Genomic DNA, 25,523 nt, shown 5'->3' on the forward strand with positions numbered 1-25,523 from the left:
CCAAATTACCCATTGAAGGGCTTCCTTCTATTGCTAGGAGTATTTTGCTTTCTTACTTCAAAGAGAATGACTGTATGACTGACTTGGGACAATAGATAAGCCAAACACAAGACCTTTGAAAGACCAAGAGTCGGGTTGAACTGTACACACGGTTGTAGAAGCACCAATGATGTCCAATCTCAAGGCCAATGCACTCTTCCAAGGGGCTGTAGGAAGGCTGCAAACTGTGGCTTAGAGATGGGCTGTTTTGGGACTACTCTAGATTGTGAATATTCAATGTGAATGAATGAACATGCTCTGCGTTTACTTTAACCTTGATGGCTGGAGCAACCGATGAAGTGGATGTATGGTGAAAACTGTTGAAGGCTGAAAACACAAGGGACTGAAGCGCTTTCTCCTTGTCTGAATGCTGATGATGTGTTTTATTGATGGTGAATGCCTATATGCTCCAAGAAATGATGCTCCCAAAGACTAAGGGCTGAATCACTTTTGCTTGAGTGATGAGATGCTATGGAATGAAGCAGATGATGCTATTTATATGCACATGAAGTTGGTCGGTTGGCTACAAAGCTGGTCGACTGCATCAATAATGCTACACGACTTGTTATCATGTGATAAATGCTGCAATAATGTGTATAAAATGCTAAAATAATGTTAATAAATATGATAAAAATGTGAAATAATGTTGAATAATATTCTAAGGCTTCTGCAATGGTCTATATGCACATGGGATGAATGCTATACAAATGTAGACCATGAACTGATGCAAACCCTAAGTCTTCTACTGACTCTACATGCATGAATGATTATCTCCAAGTGGGTTAAGGGACTTGGACTGACACTCTAAGGCTGTGGAATGATCTACATAGCTCGTGGTTGACATATCCTTGACTGAGGATTACAATGGGGCCAGGACATATACAACATTTTCATATCCTAAAGGGTCCTACTGTCTGTAGAATGAAGCATTGATGATGAGCCATCTTGTCACCTTGCACTATAGTGCAGAGTGCATGTGACATTCCCTCTTGCTTAGCTGGCGGTGGTAGGTTCATGGCTTCCAAGTAGTCTGCCAATAATTTGGGGTACTCATAAACCAAATGGCTTCATGGGTACCTCGATCTCGGAACTTCGTGTAGAACTGACGGAGTCTTCGATCGGAACCATGCTTCCAATGATGAAGAAGGATTTGCTCAAGCTCAATGACTTCTACTTTGTTAATCGCATCTACTTGCTACTGTTCATCTGAAACATCAAACACTTCTGGTCCAACATATGGTTTTAGCCAAGAAACATGGAAAACATCATGCATCGTCCAACTGTTAGGCAACTTCAACTTCATGGAGACATCACTTAGCTTTTTAACTATAAGAAAAGGTCTAAAACTACAGAAAGAAAGCTTGGGACAACGTTTGCACACTTGTTTCACTTTCTATTTCATTATGCGCAAATAGACCCAATCCCCTTCCTTGAAGTGGACATCTCATCTAGACTTATTTGCTTGTCTACTACTATAAGCTTCCTGGGCTTTGGTCAAGCAGTCTTTAATTGACTCAATGATTTTGGAGAATTTCTTCCGTCACTTTGTTAGCCTCAAGAGATGCAGACACTATTCTCATAAAAAGAGAAGAGAAACGACGACCAAAGGCTGCCTCATACTGGATGAATGAGTATCGTTTAACATGGCTTCGACCAATGGAAGAAAATGTTCATATTTGGATTGCTGGTCATGACAATATGACTTGAGAACAACTAAGGCCAACTGGTTATAGATTTCTATTTGGCCATCTATCTGTGGATGGAATGCACTAGATGACTGTAACTTGGTCCCAAAGTTCTCGAATAATGCCCTCCAAAAATGTGAGGTGAACTTGGAATCCTTGTCTGATGTAATGGTGCTTGTAGGCAAACCACAAATGGAGTACCAATTCTTGAGAAAAAGATGGGCTACATTCTCCTTATCTCCCCTTTTGTGCTTGAGTTAGGAGTGTGCTAGAGTTGGTTGAGCCTTCTGAGATGCTTGCATGGGATGAGCATGCAGAACTTACTAAAGTGATTCACAATGGTAAAACACTGAGTGTTACAGGATCTGGTGGATGCTAGTAGAGGTCCTACAAAGTCCATAGAAATGTCAATGAAGGTCTGTCGGGGATAGGCAAAGGTTGAAGTAAACTAATCTTTTTTGTATGTGGAACCTTCGAGAGTACTATTGATACCTCTATGGCCTCCAACTAAGGAGTCATGGGTATCATGGAGAAGAGCTACTCGCTTTTCTCAAATGACACAGAGATGGTTCTTGTAGAACAACCAACCGTTCTGCAGCACTGAGTAATGCCAAGGCTCAGAATGGAGGGCCAAAGTATACTGAGTACCAAACTCTGCGGAATCGACATATTGATCTTTCATGCTATCCACGTCTTTTCTAGTGATTTTAAGAATGATAGACTCATGCATGGTCTGGATGCTGGTCTTTCGACTAAGGGCATCTGCTACTATTGAGTTATGCTTACTATGGATGTACTCGATCATTCCTCCAAATTTTTGGAAGCTCTGACTCCATTTGGCTTTCCGATCACTCCACTGGTGGGCACTTGGAATGGTCTGAAGCCACTTAAGTGCTTGGTGGCGATCACTCCACTGGGCACTTGGCATGGTCTAAAGCCACTTAAGTGCTTGTTGGTGGTCTATTTTGGCTGTGAAAACTTGTATATAAAGGAAAGGCTTCCATTGTTTGAGCGTTGTGTTCATACCCAAAAGCTCTGTCTCATAAACTGAATAATTCCTTTCAGCAACAACAGCTAGCTTTCTACTGTAGTAGGCCACGGGTCTCTTGTCTTGCTGAAGAACAACACCTATGGCTACATTGCTAGCATCAGTAATGACCTCCAAAGGTTCATCCCAACATACTAACTTCAAAATAGGCGCTTGTGATGCATCAAGCGCCTTGCCTGTAACTGTGACTTTTTATCTACGAGTTTTCACCCCCTTGAGCAAGTTGGTGAGAGGTGCTGAAAGGTTGGAAAATTGGTGAACATTCATACTATAGGCCTCGCAAAGACCTACGAATGAATAGATCTCTTGGGCTGTCTTAGGAATGTCCCAATCGAAGATCTCTTGAACATTAGGGGTACAATCAAATCCCAAAGGAACCGATGATGTCGCCCAAGTATTGAACCTCTATAACGCCGAAGATAGACATTTGGGCATTAATGTAGATCCCATTATCTTGTAAAAGTTGCAAGACTTTCTCCACATCCTTCTCATGCTGCTCTGCAATAGTGGCGGGGCTGAGAATATAAGTATGTCATCAAGGAATATGAAAACACACTTATCAACAATGAGGACTATAAAAATCCTGGACATCATTTTATTGAAGGTTGCGGGTGCGTTGGTAAGCCCAAAGGGCAAGACTAAGAACTCATAGTGACTACGCTCTGTCCTAAAAGCTATTTTTGGAATGTTAGCTTCAAAAATTTAGACTTGATGGGTAAGCACTCGTGAGATCGATCTTAGTGAAAAATTTTGCACCATCTAAACGCTCCAAAATGCACTCAATTCTTGGCATAGGAAACTTGTTCTTAATGGTGAGTTTGTTTAATGTCATGTAGTCTACACAAAGGTGTGCAGCCTTGTCCTTATTTTGGACAAATAGGATGGGTGCAGCAAATGGTGAGGAAGATGGACAAACTAATCTAGCTCGGAGGGGATTAGATAACTGCTTTTCTAGCCCGCCCTCTAAAGACTTGGAGAGACGATAGGGAAACCTGTTATAGGAGGGTCTTCCCTAGGGACTAAATCAATATGATGGTCCTCAGGACAAGAGGGGGGAGGGGGAAGACTGGGTGGGAGATCGTCCCTAAGCATAATGTCTTGGTGTGTGAGCGAACATAAACCAATGCTCCTTCCTCTCCCTTGCGACGGATAGCTTGTCAGGCGTGGAGATGAGAAATCAAAGGGATGCCAAGAATGCTCATATCCCCACGAATCACGGCGACGAGCTCAGGAAAACCTTTACAACTAGTAAAAGTGTCCTACCCCAATAATCGGGAATAGGCTCATATTGACGAAACCATTGGATTCCTAAAATCATGTCACACCCCAAAAGAGGCGAGACAATGAAATCTTGTTGGAATGAGGCCCTTTGAACTTGAAAGGAAACTGTTGTGCCTTTTGAGAAATGTAGGTGCGGAGACCAGTTGTAAACCCATCCACATCCAAATGATAGGGCACTAATGTACAACTCATTTTGGTAGCCAATTGGGGAGAGAAGGCATCCTCAGAACTGCCCATGTCAAGTAGGACTACAAACTGGCGGCCCTTGGTACAGTCGTAGGCTCAAATGAGGCTTTTCTCTGTGTAGCATCACTCTCACCTCCTGCTTAGCAATCAAATACCATAGATGGCATATGATACATAGAAGGTAAAATTTGAACTGCGTTGGTGGTAGTAGGCGGGCCTGGAGGAGCAGGAGATGTTGTGTGGTAACTGTGGATGAAGGTGGCTTGGAGGCTTGCTCCATTTGCCATTTCTGATAATCCTTCTTACCATGCCCAATGGTATGACATAAAGAACATACGTTTTCTAATTGGTACTTCCTTTGCTCCTTTGGAGGAAGTTAGCCTCCAGTGATGCTTGTTTTAGCCTTTTCCTCAGGGCTTTTCTTAGGTTTGGATTGGTTATCCTTCTTACCCCCCCTGAACTAGAGATAGAAATGCTATCCTTCTTAGTGTCTTTAGAAGATGAATTACTATTCCTTGGCTACAAAGCAAATTGTTGGGGCCAGATAACCGGCAAGCCAGAATGCCAGAGTCGTGGCCCAGTCGACGTCGGGCGGGCGTATTTAACACCAGTCATGGCTCAGTTGGGTAACATTAAAATGAGCCAACCGGTTAATAGGCCATCATGGATGTAACTCAGCCATGCTTAGAGCACGATGCCATCTCTTGTATTTTGTAAACATTAAGCAGTGTAAAGTTGTAATCAAGAGATGGCATCATATGCTCAGAGCATGATCCCATTTTTTGTATTAGTATAAAGTTGTAATGGAAATCTGTACACTGGTTGCTGTTAGCTAGTTGTGTTAATCAAAATCTGCCATTTCTATATATTTGTCTCTTAAGTCTTTTCGTTTTGAATTGGGTAATATATACAAGTCAATAATCGTTCTGCTTTGCAATATTGTGTAAGTCAATTACGTTGTTTTTTGCATCTGTCTATGTATATTTTCTGGTGTATTGCTGTGTGCATAACTAGACATCAGGAATTTTTTGGACCCAAAGAGGGCCTTTTGGATTAACTTTTGATTAGGAATGGACCAATAGTAGGAAGAGGGCTGGGTGCACATTTTTGACTTCTTTGACCTTAGGGACCCTAGGCTTTGGTTTGCTAATGGGGCCTAATTACTACTCTTGTCTCCCTACCTCTTGGGCCCAAACTTAGAGGTCCCCCCACCTAGAATCGCGCAGATTAAAAAACCCTAAAAATTAAAATTTTTTTTTTTCCAAAAGTGTATTTTCCCTCTCAAACTTCCCCCCAACATACTCTAGGTTTGGAAATCTCATTTTGAACCTCTTTCTTCCTCTTCTAAGCTCTCCATTGCTGCAGAAATTCCATACCTCTCAAGCTCTCCCTCCTTGTCAAGCTCCCTCAGTCTCAAGCTCCCTCTCCCTCTTTCTTCCTTTTCTAAGCTCTCCATTGCTGTAGAAACTCCATCCCTCTCAAGCTCTCCCTCCTTCTCAAGCTCCCTCCCTCTCAATCTCCCTCTCTCTCTCTCTCTCTCTCTCTCTCTCTCTCTCTCAAGCTCCCTCCCTCTCCATTGTTGCTGCAGAAACTCTATCCCTCTTTAGTCTACTCTAGGTTCAGGAAGCCTATTCTCAAACTCTAACCCTCTTTTAAGCTTTCCAGCCTATTCTCAAACTCTAACCCTAAACTTTCTCTCCTCTCCACTTCTCTGTTGTAAAACAAGCTTTTCTTTTCCCTTCTTCTCTTTTCTTACCACCATGGCCTCTTCCAGTAATGTGAGAAGACCTAGGGAGAAGGTGGAAGAGCTTGTGCTGCATAACACAAGAGATGAGAATGGAGTTTGGGCTCCAATAAGATTCAGGGTTGGGGCTTGGGTCTACATGGTGGGGAATATGCTACATCATTGGAAGGGGCGGCTACAAGGCTTCAAGCATACTAAGAAGGAAGGACTGGTTACCATAGTGCAACATGTGTATAGCCTCGGAGACCTGTACATTCAAGACCGCCGACCAAGGTTTCCTTCAAATTGTTAGTGTAACATAAACACAGCTTTAACAACATGCTAATATTGGATTTTTTGTTTCAAATTTTTTAATGATTCTCTCCATTTTCTTATGTCTCTCTGCAAATATTTTCCCCTCTAATTATGTTGAGGAACAACCACTCCAAAGCCTCACTGGAGTTTTCTATGCTATGCATGCATCCATTGGAGAAGCAATGTTTGTATCTCAAAGCCCAAGTGATCTTGTACAGAACAATATCTTTTTCTTTTCTCACTCATATTTTGTAGATAAAAAACTAGGTTTATTTGGCAAGCTAGAAGAGATCCCCAACCCCCCCCTCTTAACAATCCCGAATGGCCCAAACCTGAAGCTTGGACCATCTTATGCTTAAAGTTTAAGATGGTAAGTGATATCAAGACATCACTCAAGTTTTCAAAGGCATCTAGGTCAGTAGGGCTAAATTGGTTTTGTCCTTTACATGTTTTTGTGCACATGTTCAATTCCATGCCAATGCACCAAACAAAAACAATGTCTATTTGTAAGGAGGTACGGTCTGACCTCATTCAAGGATTACTAGGAGAGGGTTGGGAGGTTAATGAGGGATCACATCAAGGTGATGTGTACAAGTGCAATGTAGTAGATTCTACAGTGCCTTTCAGGTTTTTGAAGGCACGCTCTATTTTGTACATGCGTCTGCACTACCAAAGATGGATGCAAAAGCACGGGACATGGATCCCACTTCAAGCCTTAGAAGAAGAAATTATGCCTATTGAGGTAGCTGTGATGATGCAAAATGGATGGATTGAGCGAGTGGCAGAGCAAGCAAGAATTGGAGCCTAGCATACTTGCGTCAACACTTTAGCATCATGGGGGCTTTGACAATGTGGAAGAGTCAAGTTTCAAGTTGATGAGAAGAAAGGTATATCTGATTCCACTACATGTCTAGAATCAACCCTTACACTTTCTGGTTATTGTGCCACTTTCTATATTTTTACAGATTGGGAAGCGTAAGGAGGGGACAACCATGGTCTCAGAATCATGGCAAATGGGGGACCTTGAATTTTCAGGAGCAAGGTGCATAGCCCTACCAACACATAGTAGGCATGTGGAAGAGCTTGAAGATGAATTGAGTATATGGAAAAATAGCCTCTGTTTTGATGCACGTGAGGGGCAAGAGTTTCAGGATCGAGGTGAAGGCAATGACAAGCTTTCAAGTCAACAAGGAGATGGAGATCAACATGAAGTAAATGTCACAAGAGGGGCAAAAAATGAAGACATTATAACAATTTTAGATTAGATGACATGCTTGTAATTTATAGCAGGCTCTTTTTTAACTTTTTAACCAATCTTTATTTAATTGAAATCTTAATTATTTTGCAAATTGTAATTCTTTTGTCTAGCGGTCTAGTGTGAAAAGGCCAAACTTTAAATTTTAACTATAAATAGCCAAAGGTGCCTTCTTTCTCATTTTCACGCGATAGAAACCAAGCACGAGCTCACACTATCTCTTTGCATTCACATGGCTACCCACTTTGACAACTTCTGTGAGTTCCTCTCCACCACCCCGTGGGCGGGCAAGAGCGAGCTCTTTGTCATGTTCTCTCGTGAAGTCGACTTTGAAAAGTCGCTCGCCCTTGCGACCCAACATTATGAGACGCAGATTGCATACATGGAAGCAATACTTGGCTCCCCACTCCATCTCCTTTCCCCATTGCCCCAATGATCGATGGGTGCCTGTTGAGCTGCTTAAGTACATTCAACAATATGCCCGCCCCTACATCCAACGCCTTGAACGCTTCATCGACATCTGCATCCCTGCACAGGAGCTTACTGTACCTTCAATAAAGTAGTAAGCTCCTGTATCCCCGCAGGAGCTTACTGTACCTTCAATAAAGCAGGAGGTGAAGAGGTTGGGGAAGGGCAATTTAGGAACTAGGTTCCTCTCGTGGCTCGCCACTTTTGCGTTCCTCATCAGCGCGACGACGGTGAGGATTCGGATGAGGAGGTAGAGATGCCTGCATTGTAGTTGGCAGGATATTTGAGGGATGACAAGGAAGTGAAGGCAGTAGCAACGAGTGCTGGTGTGGAAGAGCAGCTTGCATCAGAGCACTTTCCAGAGGGTGCACAATCTGCAGAGCTGAACAGCCCACTGTAGTAGAAGATGCGGGGCCATCTTCCCCACACGAGGAGAGCAAGGTGCTGCCAGAGCTTGAGATCAATCTCTTGAGCACCATTGTGGTGGAAGGTGAAGAGTACTTATTTCTTCATGACCTTGAAAAGGTAGCTGGAGAATGGATGAACGCTTGGGCATTATATGCATGCGATGTGAGGTGGACCTTGATACGTCCAACCTCGGTCCTCACCTAGATAGTGCTATATTACCCCTTGGAGAATCTATCGCAGAGATAGTTGCTTTGGTCAAGGAAACTGTGGTTGAGACCGCGGAGCAAGCTCTAGTTCTAGAGGAGGAATTCACAACCTTACAAGATAAGCTAGAGGATGAAAAGGATACCCTTGCTTCTGCTGGAGTGATGGAGGAGACCAAAGCACCAAAAAAGGATGAGGCTAAGTCCTCGATTGACCTCTCCGCCCCCACCAGCACTTTGGCAAAAGAAGACATTGAGTAAGAGGTAATAATCGACCTTTTACAACCTAGAAACATTTGTAATTATGTATAGGAAAATATTTTGATTTTTCCTTTGATTGCAGAGGGTGGTTGAAATTGATGCATTTGCTGGGAGAGAGGCGGCCAGCAGAGACCAGGCCAAGGTCCGTGGACATGATGCTGCGTTGGCGCACTATCTTGGTCGACTTCCTGTGGATGGCATCGCCATTATCCACAGGGACTACACCCCTCAATCTGCCTTCACTCTCTTCTTTTTGAAAGCCCTCTCTAAGGTGCTCTGTGTAGCCTCTATGGCATAGAGCACCAAATGTATAGTTCTGATTTAAAAATCCCTTGCCTTTGATGTTTTTGGTTCTGGATTTAGGCGTAAGCTTCTTGCTCGTATAGGTATAGCTAAAAGCATAGGCATAGAGGATCCTCAAGAAATAGCCCAATCACTCCCCTTGAGCACACTCTGCCCAATAAAACAAGAGAAGGAAGCTCAATATTGTAAGAAAGCTTTGGTAAAGATGATGTATCACTTCTTATTATGAATACAATACAATTTTTGCGCAAACTTATTTTCATCAAGTATATCATTGTTTTTTCTAGTTTGTACCATCAATGTTTTTGTGAATGCATCAGAAAATGACCTTGGGAGCCTTGATTGCTGAACACAACATGACCAGTGCCGACTTCGAATGAAGGGAGAGGGGAAATTTGTTACAACATCAAAACAATTTGTCACATATCAAAATGATGGTTATAACATCTATAACCTTTTTACTCCATAGCATAACCAATAAAGATGCATATTAGAGGCATTTGGATCCAACTTTGTTCTCACTTCATTAGGAACATGCACACATACAATACACCCAAACACTTTCAAGTGAGACACATCCGGTCCTATGCCTATAAACTTCTATTCAGGCATCATACCATGAATAGCTGTAGTGGGTGTCCTGTGTTCATAATCATAATGTACACAGCAGTTGCTACTGCTTCTGCCCAAAAATAATGTGGCATATTCTTCTCATCCATCAAGGCCTGTTCTACTTGTGTAATGCACCTTTTTTTTCCTTTCTGTAACAACATTTTGTTGCAGAGTGTACCTGCATATAAACTATCTCTTAATTCCCTGTTTCCTTAGGAAATCACTGTACTCATTGGAGAAATATTCTCCAATGTGGCATATTCTTCTCATCCATCAAGGCCTGTTCTACTTCTGTAATGCACCTTTTTTTTCCTTTCTGCAACAACATTTTGTTGCAGAGTGTACCTGCATATAAACTCTCTTAATTCCATGTTTCCTTAAGGAAATCACATTATTGGAGAAATATTCTCCCCCACCATCTGATCTCAGGAATTTTATTTGCATGCCTTTTTCTGTCTTGACCAAGGCTTTAAATCTCTGAAAGTGAGCAAACACCTCACTTCTCCTTCATGAAGTAAACCCACACTTTCCTAGTGTGAATGTAACATAATACCTGTAACCTACAATTGTTGCAGTCTTGGCCGATCCCCATATCTGAATGTATGACATCTAATGGCCTTGCACTGACATGCTTTTCATGTGGAAAAGCATGTTTAGCTTGCTTACCAAGTTGGCATGCTTCACATACTTTGTGCATACCATCAACCTTAAACTCTGGCCAACCTGCAAAATAATATTTTGGGCCTGCATAGACTTAAGTCGTTGTACATTCATATGACCAATGCGCTTGTGCCATATGTAAATATATGTAATGACACCTATTCTATGTGCAAACATGGCTACTTTTACTTTAGGCATGTTCACATCCAAAGTAAACATCTTGCCATTTCTATTACGCTTTGCAACCAAGCGTTTGCAACCAAGCGACACTGATTTTTGAAGTCTTCCATAAAACATCCTTGAGACCCTGCTCAACCATCCTTCCAACAGAAACCAATTTCTTTGTAATATTTGGGACATGAATTAGTAATTCACTTTTCCATCCTGCATAGACAATGGCACTTTACCAACATGCGCAATGGGATACGCAATATCATCACATGTTTCTGCATAACCTAGTTTTTTCATTTTTTATATATCTCTAAACCACTCAGCATGACTGGTCATGTGGTTAGAGGTGCCAAAATCCACATACCATGTATCTTGAGATCCTGACATATATCCTATTATGGCACTGAGCATGTGATGCATCACAAATAGCTGCTCACTTCTGTTATCATGTCCCTATTTACTAGATGATGCATAGTTGCCTAGTTGCCTAGTTGCAACTTGCCACTTTTAATGTCATTCTGCTTTTAATAGCAATCCTTTGCCACGTGCCCTAGTTTGCCACAATAATAGCACTCTATGCTATTTGCATTTAGATTTATTTACCAACCACCTCGGCCTCTTTGGCTTTCCCTGCCTCTAGATTGGCCTCTTCCACCTGTGTATGATTGTTGCTCCGAATCATTGGACTGTTGTTGTCTAGAATTCTGATTTCCTTATCGGCCACCATCACCTTGGCCTCGACCACGACCTTTACCTCTGTCTCTACCTGAAGTAGAGTAAAGGGCCTGTTCCGATGTGTTCTTGCTTTGTGCTCACCTAGTGACTTTTCTTCTATTATCAACATAGATACCAAGTCTCAAAAATTGGGAATACTCCCTGACGCAATGGAGGTCTTGAATGGCTTGTACTCTTTGCCAAGCCCATTTAAATAGACACTCACTAAATCATCATCTTCCATCGATACATTGATGGACCCAAGGGATTAAACAATGCCCTTGATCTTTAAAGCATACTCATTGATAGAAATGTTTTTCTTTTCCACAGTATGTAGCTCTTTCTTTAGCTGCAATTTCCTTGCCTTTGTGTTGGTCTGGAACATCTCTACCAGATTATTCTGCCACATAACTATTGGAGTGTTGGCATCCTGTATGTGTCGTATCATCGTGTCTGTGACACTAATTTAAAGCCAATACATGAATTTTCTTGCACCATGGTTCCAATCCTTGAATGCCTTTATGTCTGCTAGAGTGGCATTCTCTTCAGACAACTCAGGAGGGTGTTATGGCTCACCCTAACCCCCCTTGAAACACATCCAACAAGAGATTACTTGGTGAACTGCAACTATCGTGAGGATATTTCCAATGGCCGAGCTCATAACTCTTGAGAAGCAATTCTATCGCGTCTCTCGCAAGCGTTTTCAGATCGCCACGTTGCACTATGGGTACTCATCCCTCCTCTCATCTCACTTCACTCACACACACTCACTAGCATGCATTACTAGAGAGAGAGATTAGCAAGAGCAAGACTCAATTGCACAATGGAGATTATGTTGATCTTCAAGTGGCATGATGATCTTCTTCTTACCACCACTGAGTGTAGCACATGACGAACTAGAGGATAGAGTCACTGTGTCCACCGCTATATATAGAGGCAGGCCATAGAGCTTTTGCATCATTTGCATGACCTACGTATAACGGATGTGCTTACCCACCTTTGGCCTTTGGCTTGGATGGAGTTGGGCATCTTGGGCCTTAGAGATCATGTAGGGGAGATGGTGGGCCTTTGATGTGGATGCTTCTGCATCATGTGTAGCTTTTGGCTCTTTTGGGTTTATGTCCTCCACCACAGGCTCCTTTTCCCTATCCTTTAATTCAACCTTGGTTTCGATAGTTTGTTGTCGCTTGTTTTTCTTGGGTTTAGAAGGTTTTGTTTTCTCTATTGGGTTCTACTTTAAAGTATGTTCTTCTACCCATGTTGAGGTATTGTCTTTTGCGTTCTTTTTGACCGTTTCTCGTGCCTTAGCTTGTAAGTGTGTAAGCACATTCAAGGGTACCGTGAAAAATTACCCGTTTTGTACACTTAAGATGTTAAGAGTTGTATTTTGTGAGACAAGTTGCATTGAAGCAACTCGTCTTGCGAAATCTTGGAACATGTGATCAATGCCACATCGTTCACACATGTGTTACAAAGTGTCAGTGACTACGGGCATGGAATTATTCCAAACTGTGCAGTCTGCCACTTTGTGAGGTCCACGACAATAGAAATACTAAAGTGTTCGATTAATTGCTTCCTGAGCAGTTTCTACTCTTTAGACTGTTTCTATTTGGTGCACGGGAGATGGAGGTTTTGAGTTAATTGTTGATGAAATGGGAAACTTTGTAGTATCATGATCAAAGTATTTACACTATATGCCGTACAAAAAAAGGTGCCTTGTATGCACAATGGGGATTGGGATGGTCGTAGTGATTGCACTTAAACACAAGGCATTTTGCTCCTCACTTGTAGAGGCATTAAGGAAAAAAATTGAATTTAATTTTCCGTGAAGGTCGCTGGTTCACAGTGTGAAACACTAACATTTCACGACGTGAAAAAGAAAATCAAAATTGATAAAATTCATGAAGTCCGCTTCATGCCATGAACTGCACCCTGCTAGTTCACGATGTGAAAGGTCCGTCAGCAAAGCAAAAAAAAAAAAAACTCTAGAAAACACATCTGTTTGGAGGCTCGTATCTCCTAAACCGTGAATCCGATGAAAGTACTGTAGGGCTCATCGAAAAGCTAACATCGAGCTCTTCAACATTGGACTCGGCTTTTTGAAGTTAAAATTGATCATTTTGGCCTCCAACAAACAGCCTCAAAATTTAACTCATTAAATTGAGGCAAAAAATAGCCCGAAAAGCACGAAAAATCGTAAAAAAAACAACATGAAAATGACTTCGAACCATATTCGAGCTACTTTTTCAGGGTCTAAACGACAAAGTCACGAACGAGTCAAGGAGACAAAGTTGTAGTACTCCAAAAATACTACAGAGTCTCTCCTAAAGAGTTTTTCAAAATTCCTTTTGGAACACCCTCAAAAATGTGCTACGAAACAGGGAAAAATTTCTCCAAAAAAATTATCTTGAGACAGGGATGGAAAATAGGTTTTAGGATCTTCTCTTCCATCTGGGAAGTTACTAGCACTTTTCTGAAAAATTATCTCAGGTCGTTCATGTGCATATAGCATCTAGGCTAATGAACACTCGTTTGACCCAACGAAGAGAACGCCAGGCCTCTTGAGGCTGCAACGGGCTGTGAGAAAATAGAAAAAGCAAAAAAATAAAACCACGTGTGCTTTCTCATTAAGAAGCAATTAGGCAATCAGACATGGTAGCAATAGAGGGATTGCCAAGGATCACACAAGGACTGAACCACCCAATGGCTAACATCTTCGAGCCATTGAGATCTATGCCCCAAATGCACCTCCCAATACCATTGGCCATGTTTATAACAAGCGTGTCATCGGGTTTTACACCCCCTGTCACTTCAATCCCACAAGGCTTTGGTCCTTTACGTAACATCTCCACAAATCCTATAGATACCAACCCTTTCCTGGATGCGCACACCTTTGACATACTGACTAGTCTAGGAAGGGGGGTAGCCCAAGGATTGAGTGAGTCCCTCCCAACAAGAGCACTCACATATGACCTTAGTGACTCATACAGGAATACAGTTATACAGATCTCCAAAATTATGGGCAAATACAACGGAACAACAGATCATGTTCGATTCATACAAATGTTTGAATAGAGATGTGAAGCTTTTCAAAATTCCAACTGCCCCACCAAGGTACATGCGTTGAACCTATGCTTAGAGGGAAAGGCTAGTCGATTGTTCATCACGTTGAAGACGAAAATCAAGACCAACTTCAAAACCTTTAAAATAGCCTTTATCCAGTGTTTTTCAAGACAAGGTGATCGGTGGAGTGCAGCAAAAGAACTCTATTCAATTGAGCGTAAACCAAACGAAACCATTAGAGACTTTATCCTATGGATAAAACTCTTGGACTCACGATGTGAGTCAAGGGAAAAATTAAACGACTCTCAATTGAAGAGATGTTTCATGATGGGCTTAATGAAAAACAGCTTACACAACTTGATCATTGTATCCAACCCGGATCAATGTTGTAAAGAAACAGTACGTTTAGATAACAACATGCTGGAAGATGATCATGCTATGAGGTGTTACTCATCTAAACCAAGTGAAGCAATGGCAAAAAAATGATCGATTTTGGAATTGTAATTCCCTGAATTCTATGCAGCCTTGCTTAAAAGCTTTCAATCGACATCTCTAACAGAAGATGTTTTTGGCGTGAACCTTCTTTCACGCTGCGAAACCAGACTTCACGGGAAAATTAAATTTGATTTATTTTCTGGGCGTGAACCTTCTTTCATGCCGTGAAACCTTAGGGTTTCATGTTGTGAAACCGGACTTCATGGGAAAATTAAATTTGATTTTTTTGGGAGTCTAGTGGGAATACGAATTTCCTTTTTTGGGGGGGGATATTTTTTGAATTTAAAATTAAGGAGATATGGGCATTTTTCCAAAAAGGTAAGTGGGAATAAAAAAAGTCAACCTTTTTTATGACACCCCTTACAGCCTTCATAAATGACCCCCAAAATGCTCATTAGCCTTAATGAGTTATGTAAAAAAGTAATTAAGAATTAAGCAAAGATTAATCTTTTCACTAATCTTTCTCTCTTACACTAATCGAGGACTCTAATTAACCACTAATCCCTAATTAATTCACACAATTGAGCACATCGTTGGATAGAGCAAGGAAATGCTAAGCTATGTGCATCAACAATTGTGTAAATTAATCTAAAATATGAGATTAATTAGAGACTTAATTTTAGTCTCTTCTTTTAAGGCAAAATTAAGCAAAGAGTCAAATTCCTCCAATTGATGTAATTAGGTGTTTTGATGCATCTAGATGCTCTCAAAACACTAAAAAACACTAATTTTGACTACTCATATGATCAATTTAGATCCCAATTAACATATTGATTAGGTGTTTTGATGCATCTAGATGCTCTCAAAACACTAAAAAACACTAATTTCGACTACTCATATGATCAATTTAGATCCCAATTAACATATTTTTTAATTTTTGAGCCCCTTGAACAAGATTAATCACCCTTAATGATAAAAACCAGGCCATTAAGAGAAATTAGCCGAATTCAAAGGTTTTTTGATGGTTTTAAGAAAATTTTTGAAGGTTAAGCTACTCCTAATGCTTTCTAACACTCTAATGCAAATAATTTCAATAACAAACACACAATTAAGCTAAAATTAATGATTTTAGTTCTATGTTTAACACTAAAGAGAGCGAACACTAAAAATTGCATTCTATTGCATTGTTTGATGCAATGGATGCAAACTAAGCCTAATACAAACTATATGCAAGTCCTAAGAATATGAAAAACCATAATAACAACAACAAAAATAACAAATTAAGCTAAAAATTAAGTAAAAAACATTCTTTACAAAAACAAAAAAGAGAGCTATTCTACACCAAATCACCATCAAATCTACATCTTTTTCATGGGAAACCATTGATCAAGATAATGGGCAATGGGTAATGCGTAGACTAGAGAAAAAACGATGGAAAAAGCCAAGGGATGGCTTCCCGGTAGTGGCACCAAAAATGTTATGGCTCACCCTAACCCCCTTGAAACACATCCAACAAGAGATTACCAAGTGAATCGCAACTGTCGTGAGGATCTTTCTAATGGCTGAGCTCGTAACCCTTGAGAAGCAATTCCACGGCGCCTCCCGCTGCCGCAAGTGTTGTCACACCGCCGCGTTGCACTACGGGTATTCGTCCCTTCTCTCACCTCACTTCACTCACACACACTCACTAGCATTCATTAGGGAGAGAGATTAGCAAGAGTAAGACTCAATTGCACAATGGGAGAGTACGTTGTATTATGAGAGATATACACTTATATACATGGCCATAAGTGTTCACACTCACTTAAACTGTGGGCCGACCGGGCACTTTAGGCTCATAAGAGGCCTAATGCTATTACAATGACTACTCTCATAATATATCCATGAAGTAAATCACTAGGACTTCATATCCTGACTTGCTACCACACGCTCTTGAAGCGGGAATTGCCATAAATACTCCGTTACACCATTACGGGCGCCCGTCCAAGTTATAGCTTTGGACTCTATTGCTTCATATCTTGAATGTATGACCCTTTGGTGTATCTATCATGACTCCTTGATGTAAGATAATGGTGGTAGATTTTGTTAACCCTAGGAATGGGTTAACAGAGGCTCCTTGATGTAAGAGAATGGCATTAGATCTTGTTAACCCTAAGAATGGGTTAACAGAGGCTCCTCATTGTCTCCTTCGATATAGTCCCAAAATCCTTTACACATAAAGAAATTGGTCATTTTGAACTTCCAGGCATGGAAGTTGTTCTTGTCCAGCTTCTCACTGACAATCTGAATGATTCCTCTGTCAGACATGTTCTCCTGCAAACAATAAAAAACTGCAAGACAATTTCTGTATGCAACCTGTAACACAACATTATCTTCTATGACTTCTACAGGTGGTACCTCAGCACAACGCGAAACATTTCACTATCGAAATGAAATGATGCTAAAACGATTTACTTTGGAACAAAATGTTTCAACGCCCGGTACATGGACAATGAAACGGTGGACTGAAATGATCATATACATAAAATATGAAGGTACTGGGGCCAATAATTATAAGATGATATTAGCATATTTATCATTAGTAAACAAAGAAGACAAAAAAAAGAGGAGAGAAAAGAACAAATAGGATAAAAGAAGGAAGAGAAAGAATTATAAAAGCTAAAAAGCACACAAAATCACAACCTTTTTTCCCACATGAACGATATGGTTTCAATATGCACATGAAACGTTTCAACACTGAAACGTGAAACGAGTTTCAAAGCCACCGAAACGAGTTTCATGGTGATCATGGTTGAGATGCTGTCCAAACTTTACATGTACATACACCCAATGTCAACAATACATGTGCAAACACTGTCTGCACTCCCAAAATGCACTGCTCTGCACTATAGAAACGAGATTTCGACCAGAGACAGTTCTCAACCAGAACTTCTCGAAACAGTTGAAAATACCTTGTAGTGACAAAACGGAGACCGAGACTTGCCCAAAATGTGATTCTGGCCGCCAAACTGTAGTCCAAGCACCTTCATGCTGCCTAGGAAGACAGCTCCTCAATTAGAGAGCTTGAGTTCCTTGCAAGCAAATACACACACAAACAAGAGAGTGCAAGACACAAGAGAGAGATGGATGGTTGAATTTTCTTTTATCTTCTTCTCTTCTCTACAACCATATAACTAAAAGATAAGAGTACATACATAAAGGGAAAGTACTCTCCTACAACATACAAAGTAGTCTATCTATAGTGTGAACCCAACTATATGAGCTGACGCTATAACTATGCCATAACTCTAGTACTCCAAAGTGGCTGTCACACATAGCATGTCATCCACACTAGTGGCATATCGACCATAATCTCACCAACGATGCTAGTGGCTTAAGTGCGGAAGCTATCACCCATTTGGGTCATCAATGTCCACTGTAACACTAGTTGAGCTCGATATCTCAACACTTATGAGTGTATTAGTATGTGTTTGAGTGTGAATAGCCTCTAAGGTAGATATTATGTGAGTGTGTATGTAAGTAATGATTTTATAGCCCATGCCATGTGTCATTGTACATGTGTGTGACTTAGTCAAAAGATACAAAAAACATGTACTTGGTGGAGTTTTAGAATCAACTTTCTATCGTTGGATTGTGCAATCTAGTATCTCTTCGAGCTTGGTTCTCTCTCTCTCTCTCTCTCTCTCTCCTAGCACATAGGAGTCCAGTCATGGGTGATCTTTGATTCTCAAAAGCTAATACGCCTCCTGAATAGCTCTACCATGGAAACTTACATGGTATTAGAGCCTTAACTAAATAGGATCTCATCACGTCCGTATTATGCCTCTGACGTTTTAAACCCCCCTCTAATGATTTGCTATCTACACACAACTTTGACCTTGCAGCATGGTGGTGAGAGCTTTTAAACTAGCCGCTTTAATAACCTTGATAAGGCGACGTGGCAACAACACGCTTATGCCCATCATGTTGCTAGTGTCAAATCGACATTTGGAATCGAAGATAAGTTTTTTTAGCCTTAGGGTTCTTCAAGACCTTGTGTTGTAAAAGAGTCTTTAATTAAGGAAGGGCTTTTCTTATGTTATCATGGGATTAGTGAAAGTTTGGTCTTTTCAATTAACTTATCATGAGTTCACACTCCTTGCATTAACATCATCGATATACACCTCCATTTCAAGATTAACTCACTAAGCTCTTCATCATAATCACCATCGGCTTTTGGATCATTATTTGAGGATGGGCTCCAAGTTGGAGTATCATGGAAGGGCTTTTGAAAGAGGATCTTCACTGACACTTATTCAAGGGGAGGTTAAATCTCCCAAATTCATTCTTTTTTGTGTTTAATGTGTTTTTGTTTAAAAAATGAGATGTAATAACCTTGTGTGAGTTTTCTCGTGTGATAATAGCTATGCTCCAATATCGAGTTGCATCCCTAGTGTGCGAGATTCTTTTTAGGCTACTCTTGCTACCAAGGACCTCTCATTTGATAGGCAACCTTCAACCAAGATTTATGTTGATCATATGGGTATTAGATCTTTCATGTATCCAGATATGTATCACTTGTTAGAACATCTATGTATCTAGCATTATATCGATTCCTAGGCATTTGAACATCTATTATAGGGGGTTTGTTAGAAATAACATATGTTCTCCTACCATTAATTATCATTGTACATGTTTCAAAGTTAAAGGGTAAGCATGTAGCCAAAGTGTGTAATTGTGTGTGAACACTTTTTATGCTTGCACTAGTGTGTACTAGTCTCTGTGTTTATGTGTGAATAGCCTCTAAGGCAAATATTATGTGAGTGTGTGTGTAAGTAATGATTCATAGCCCATGCCATGTGTCATTATACATGGGTGTGTGACTTAGTCAAAAGATAAGGCTTTATGCCTATAAATAGAATGTACTTGGTGGAGGTTTTACAATCAACCCATCTATCATTGGGTTGTGCAATCCAATCTCTCTTTGAGCTTGGTTCTCTCTCTCTCTCTCTCTCTCTCTCTCTCTCTCCACATACACATTGATAGTGAAAAGATTGGGGGAAGCAAGAGAGCTTGGTGCTGGACCTGATGTCCCTAATGAGGCATATCAATCCATGTATGATGTGTGGTCATAAAATGAATCTAGGTGTGAATCTATAAAAAGAGGAAGACATTGACTTGTTACTGCTTATTGTATCTTTCAAATTTCTTATAATCATGCAAGTTGATGACTTTGTGAAAGATGTCTTTCAAAAGATAGTGACAAGTTCTGTACCTGTTGGCCACGTGTCATTTGGGTGTATGCAATGATCATTTTTGGAAAATATTCACGAAACAGGCTTGCTCGGAAAGAACGTGGATGCAACAAAAGAAGAAGATTACAAGAGTACGAGTCCAGCAACACCACATTCATTTTTAGGGTTCCAAAGTCCTATATGATGGATATATAATCTAGGATTTAGGGGATTTAATTAGGATATTATGCATTTAATTGACACCACATTCATTTTTAGGGTTCCAAAGTCCTATATGATAGATATTTAATCTAGGATTTAGGGGATTTAATTAGGATATTATGCATTTAATTGAAGGCTGAGCATACTTTTCTGATTTCTCCATTGGTGCCAGTTTTGACGCCAATGTTGCCCATCTTCACCATGGAGGTAGCAAAGGCCCTATCAAATCTCAAACCAAGCAGCCCCCTGAGGAAACCGCCATATCTATTGACATAGCTGGACGTGATGCTGTCAGACATAAGCCTCCTCTGATCCGACTCCAGCACCGCGTTGCCCTTGTTCACATTGCGGAAGAAGCTCGTGTCAAAGGTGGTCTGGCTCCCTCTGTCCAAAGCCACCTTTGTCAGCCCATCCCCCTTGGCCGGACACAGCTGCTGCAACTCGCCCACATACTCACTGCTTATGGAAGGGTCGGATTGGCCTGACGCTGAGTAGTTGTAAAGCCCGTAGCTGAAGAATCTGCAATCAGTTTGTCCAATTGTGTGGGCACCTGCAAGATTATAACAAGTAAATCATGATTACAGATAAAGATTAACGTTGGACAGTTACAGCTACAGCTGATCAATGGATTGCACTAACAAGAGCAGCAGGAAACAAGCCATGCTGCTGCAGCATGATTAATGCTAAATATATAATTACCATTGACGACCACGAGGTCTTCTACGGAGAGCCCTTTTGCGGCGAACTCGGAGATGGACAAGGGGGAAGGCATATTAGCAGCATCGGAAGAGGAAGGAAGAGACTGGCCGGTCACGTCGCCCAAGGGGAACACGCCAACTGGGCCCGTTGCTCTGATCATTATAATTAAGTGAAGATCATCAAATTAGCAAAGCTGCAGAGTACTTACATGGCGCACTGCTACGTTTAAATATACGACACATTCCATATACTGTGCGCGCGCGTCTGTACTGAGAGAGAGAGAGAGAGAGAGAGAGAGAGAGACAGAAAAGCAAGTCCACTGTGCACCCGATCTAAGGGTCAAAAAAACAGATAATGCCATTTTTTGTTGAGAGTGGAACTTTTGCCATTCTTTGTTGAGAGTGGAATCATGGAAGAATGCCTAAAGTATTCAAATTCAAGGTGCTAAAAGAATTAAATAAATAGAAAAAATAGTACAAATTTGAACATTTTAACAAACCCGCACCACAAAAAAGATCTAAGATTTGACAAGTTACAAAAATAGACTTTCGATTCACACACCACACACTTGAAATCAATATCATGCAGCAATTTACTTTGAATTAAAAAAAATTATAATTCAGAAACATCCAAATATACCCTAGCCATCTGATCCAGCAAGCTTATAACCTCCGGAGTTGACTTCCCAATGCCATCCAACCTTCACATTGTCTGCAATTCATAAGGCCAAAAAGGGAGTTGATGACATTTGAAGTCTCAGGTGGAGGACTTGTTGGAAAAGCATTTGTCCACCCTCGTGTCGTTTTACTGCAGGTGACGGATATGCTCTATTTTGTAAAGCCCCCTACATGAGGAGTAGTCATTGTGTTGAGTACTCGGGCACCGACAGTTCCGGAGAGTTTAGACACTGGGGATGGTAGCCAAATGTTTAGGAGATGACGTATGTAGACTTGGCACTTTGCCAAGTAGGATACATGCTTGTACGGGTTATTATCGTAGTAGTCAGTGTTGGACTGCAAACCAAGGACACGCTTCGATTGCTACGGGGCCCATTTGAGGATCCAAACTTAGATAGCTTGGGGAGCTACGCAAAATCCTAGTCGGATGATGTGGGCAATCAGTCATTTTGGAGTAAGTGGTTGACTACATCCATGCTGACCCTGAGCATGATATATTATAGACTAGTTTGGCAACTTTTTGTTTATCAGCGTGTTCATTGTGTTCAAGCACTCTTGTAAGCAAGACATCATCCTCTAGAGCCTATCTAGATTGCCATCAAAGCTCCTTATCAGGAGTACACATATGGGTGGATAGCTATTAGTTCATAATCAAAGTTTGAAAGCAGTAATATTATTTACTCTCCAATCCTTTCTGCAATTCAATGCTTTGTATTGTGAAGATCTTGCTTCCACTATTGTGATTTCTTATAGGGCTACCTAAGGACCGATATAAAAACGGAAAATAATTTATACAACAAGCGAGGACCTTAGTTCAGTAATACCAACAAATCAAATGGAATATCACAAATGTAGCAAATACATATTGAATGACCGAGTAATACAACACTAGAAATGGAGTTTTCAAGCAGTTAAAGAAATTGAAGGCAACAAAGCCTAAGTTAATCAAATTATATTATTTCTATACGATATTTATAAATTGAGGAAAAAAACTCTTTACTTTAAAAATATTTTTCTCTTTCTTTACTTACAGCGCCTCTCTCTCTCTCTCTCTCTCTCTCTCTCTCACACACACACACACACACACACACACACACAGACACACACACACACATTCACACAAGCATGCATGCACGCTCATCTCCGAGAGTACACTACTAAGAAACCCTATGTATAACGTGCGTTCAAGGGATATTTAAAAAATCTCTTGTAAATTTTTCATGAATAAAATAAACCCTTTTTTTATAGTCATACGTTTTTTTTAAATTCTATTAAAAAAACTATTTTTTATAAATTTACCTTAAAATTTAGAATTAAAAATCCCTTTCATTTGAACTCACGTGATATACTTACATATTTTTAAGTGAACCCCCCGAGACGCCATGTACATGAGCAAAGAAAAAAGCTTTTCTTTTATATAATATCAAAATTTTTACATAATATTTATAAATTGATAAATTAAGATTGCACAAGTAGTATTTATTGATACATCAACTAATATAAAGACATCTAATTCCTATATTGTGTAAATTTTTGGTGATTTTGAATTTAGAGAGTAAGTATTATAAGAATCATTAAAAAAAACTAACATATATCCATTAATCTAGTTTAGGGATCTTTATTTATGTAATACACAAATTCAAATATACTGATTCTGAAAACTAATTTGAAAATGCTAATTGCAAGGCTATCACACTAGCATTAAATATAAATGTAGCCTACTGTACGTTGTTTAATTCATGGATATGCGAGTGATCGATCCCGCGTCCTTGGCAGCAAGCGCGAGGATGTCGGCGCACGAGACTACTCCAGGCCCCAGGGCACACCGCCTCGATCTTGGCCTTGGCGTCGTCGATCACCTCAAAAACGCGCAGCCCCAAAGTGGCTGTGCCACCCTCTCCGCGTTGGGCGTGCTGATCAGGATGGAGCCGTCGCATCCCTGTGCAGATTATTAGTTATCTGGTTACAAATCTCCCCACGATTAACTAAGTTTATAGCTAATCCTGGCATGATTAAGAAAGTTTGAAGGAGAGTAGAGGGGATCTTCATGATACAGTCTGATTATTCATTAGACATTGAGTAAGGACTATATATTCGGATGGTTAAAATGCACGGGCGCCGAAGTATTGCAGCGTCCAAATTGCTCATAGCATGACAGTTGAGGGGGGTGAGGTCACCTGTATGAAGCGGTCATGGAAGTGCAGGCGCACGAGGCCCGCGGCTACGGTGACGTCTGATTGGGTGTGGATCTGAACTGTGGACTTCACTATGGACTCTGCATTCGGGCAGGAGCGGTCGTAGAACCCGATTTGGGTACTCTGCGCATCCACAGCTGCGCTGAAGCTGAGGCTCAGAAGAGAAGAATATATGGCAAGCAAGTTGATTGAGGCGGTACTGATTACGGCAAGCTTAACTGCATAAGCTGCCATATCGTTAAGGCGCCACCTTTTGCAGTGAGCACCCGAGGCTCAAAAAATCACACTATAATCTTAATGTTAGTGTATTATTGACTGCAGTACTCGTGCACCCATTTGTATAATATGAATCTATAGACTATATATATATAGACTGTATAATATACCTTGTGTGTGTGTGTGTGTGTGTGTGTGTGTGTGTGTTTTGTTTTTAGGTCAAACACGGGAGAATCTATGATCTATTGTGCGCTGTGGCCCCGGCCACCACCACCACATTGCACTTTGCTAGCTAATGTGACCACCATTAACCTCCATAAAGCTTTTCCAGCCCACTACTACTGATACTCAAATTGATAGGACAAACCTGTGCCTCAATCTTTAATCAGCTCATTATCTGGAAGCCAAACCCCTTGCAAATTCATCATTATTTCACTAATTGATAGGACAAACCTGTGCCTCAATCTTTAATCAGCTCATTATCTGGAAGCCAAACCCCTTGCAAATTCATCATAATTCATCATTATTTCACTAATGTACACTCCTCAAGTTCTGAAACCCAGACCCCCTTGCTAACAGAGTAGAAAAAGGTGATTTTGATGGTTTTGATCTTCCATGTGTTGGCACCACAATAGATTCTCCTCTTCTTCTAGACTGTACCAATACAATATCAGTGGACCCAAAGCATGAAAGCTATCGATATCTTCATTGGCATGTCCAAACCACAAGGGCTGTTGATATAGCTCTAATGGCGAAGACTTGCAGCTACTAATGATGAGGCATTTCAGTTGCATACAACTGGGCCTAAAGCCACGAAAGCTTCTGCTGGCAATTTCGAACCACAAACTTCTTATCAAAGGAACATTTCTAAAAAGTTCAGTGATCAATGCCTCTACAATCATCCTTTGTTGGGGGTAGGTAATGAGCCTCTATTATTAAAGCACGGTTCAGTGATCAATGCCTCTTTAATCATCTTCAAGGGGTAGGTAATTAGCTTTTATTATTAAAGCATAGATAGGTGACCACTTATCAATTTTCAAGGCTTACTTTATAGTTGGTGGTGTTTAAGCTTCAATACATAATGATAAGATACTTTGATTGCTCCTTAAGATGCACCAATATTGAGTTGGCAGTGTGCACCTAAGAAAAAAGATAGGAGAAAAGAGGAGATACAATGTAGACTAGGTCCTAGGGTAGGGCCCTAATCACTTACAAGTAAACTATTTATAAACAAGTAAGTATGCGTGTGAGAGAGAGAGAGAGAGAGAGAGAGAGAGAGAGAGAGATGCTCTCATGAGCTACACATGTACTAGGCATAAGCTTTCTCACATAAGCTCTCATGAGCTATCCATAAAGAAAGCTAACTTCATTAAACAAAAACTAAACTAAAATATTTTTTGTATGTTTGTTTCTTTTTTTTTTGTGTGTGTGTGTTTGTTTTGTGTTTCGTGTTAATGTAGAGACTCTCTAG

The 25,523-nt window shown here is 40.6% G+C and overlaps 1 pseudogene across 1 annotated transcript; it reads right to left on the reverse strand.

Annotated features, from left to right (window-relative positions):
* Positions 1-18,437: 18,437 nt before the first annotated feature.
* On the reverse strand, positions 18,438-24,199 carry LOC147638663 (peroxidase 25-like; annotated as a pseudogene). Its single transcript, XR_015265952.1, has 4 exons — positions 23,819-24,199; positions 23,389-23,580; positions 20,965-21,110; positions 18,438-20,815 (listed from the first exon to the last, which is right to left on the reverse strand). The product of XR_015265952.1 is annotated as a peroxidase 25-like (transcript).
* Positions 24,200-25,523: the final 1,324 nt, after the last annotated feature.

This window comes from Cibotium barometz, chromosome 5 (assembly GCF_041138505.1).
Source record: "Cibotium barometz isolate CiBa-2024 chromosome 5, ASM4113850v1, whole genome shotgun sequence".
NCBI lineage: Eukaryota > Viridiplantae > Streptophyta > Polypodiopsida > Cyatheales > Cibotiaceae > Cibotium > Cibotium barometz.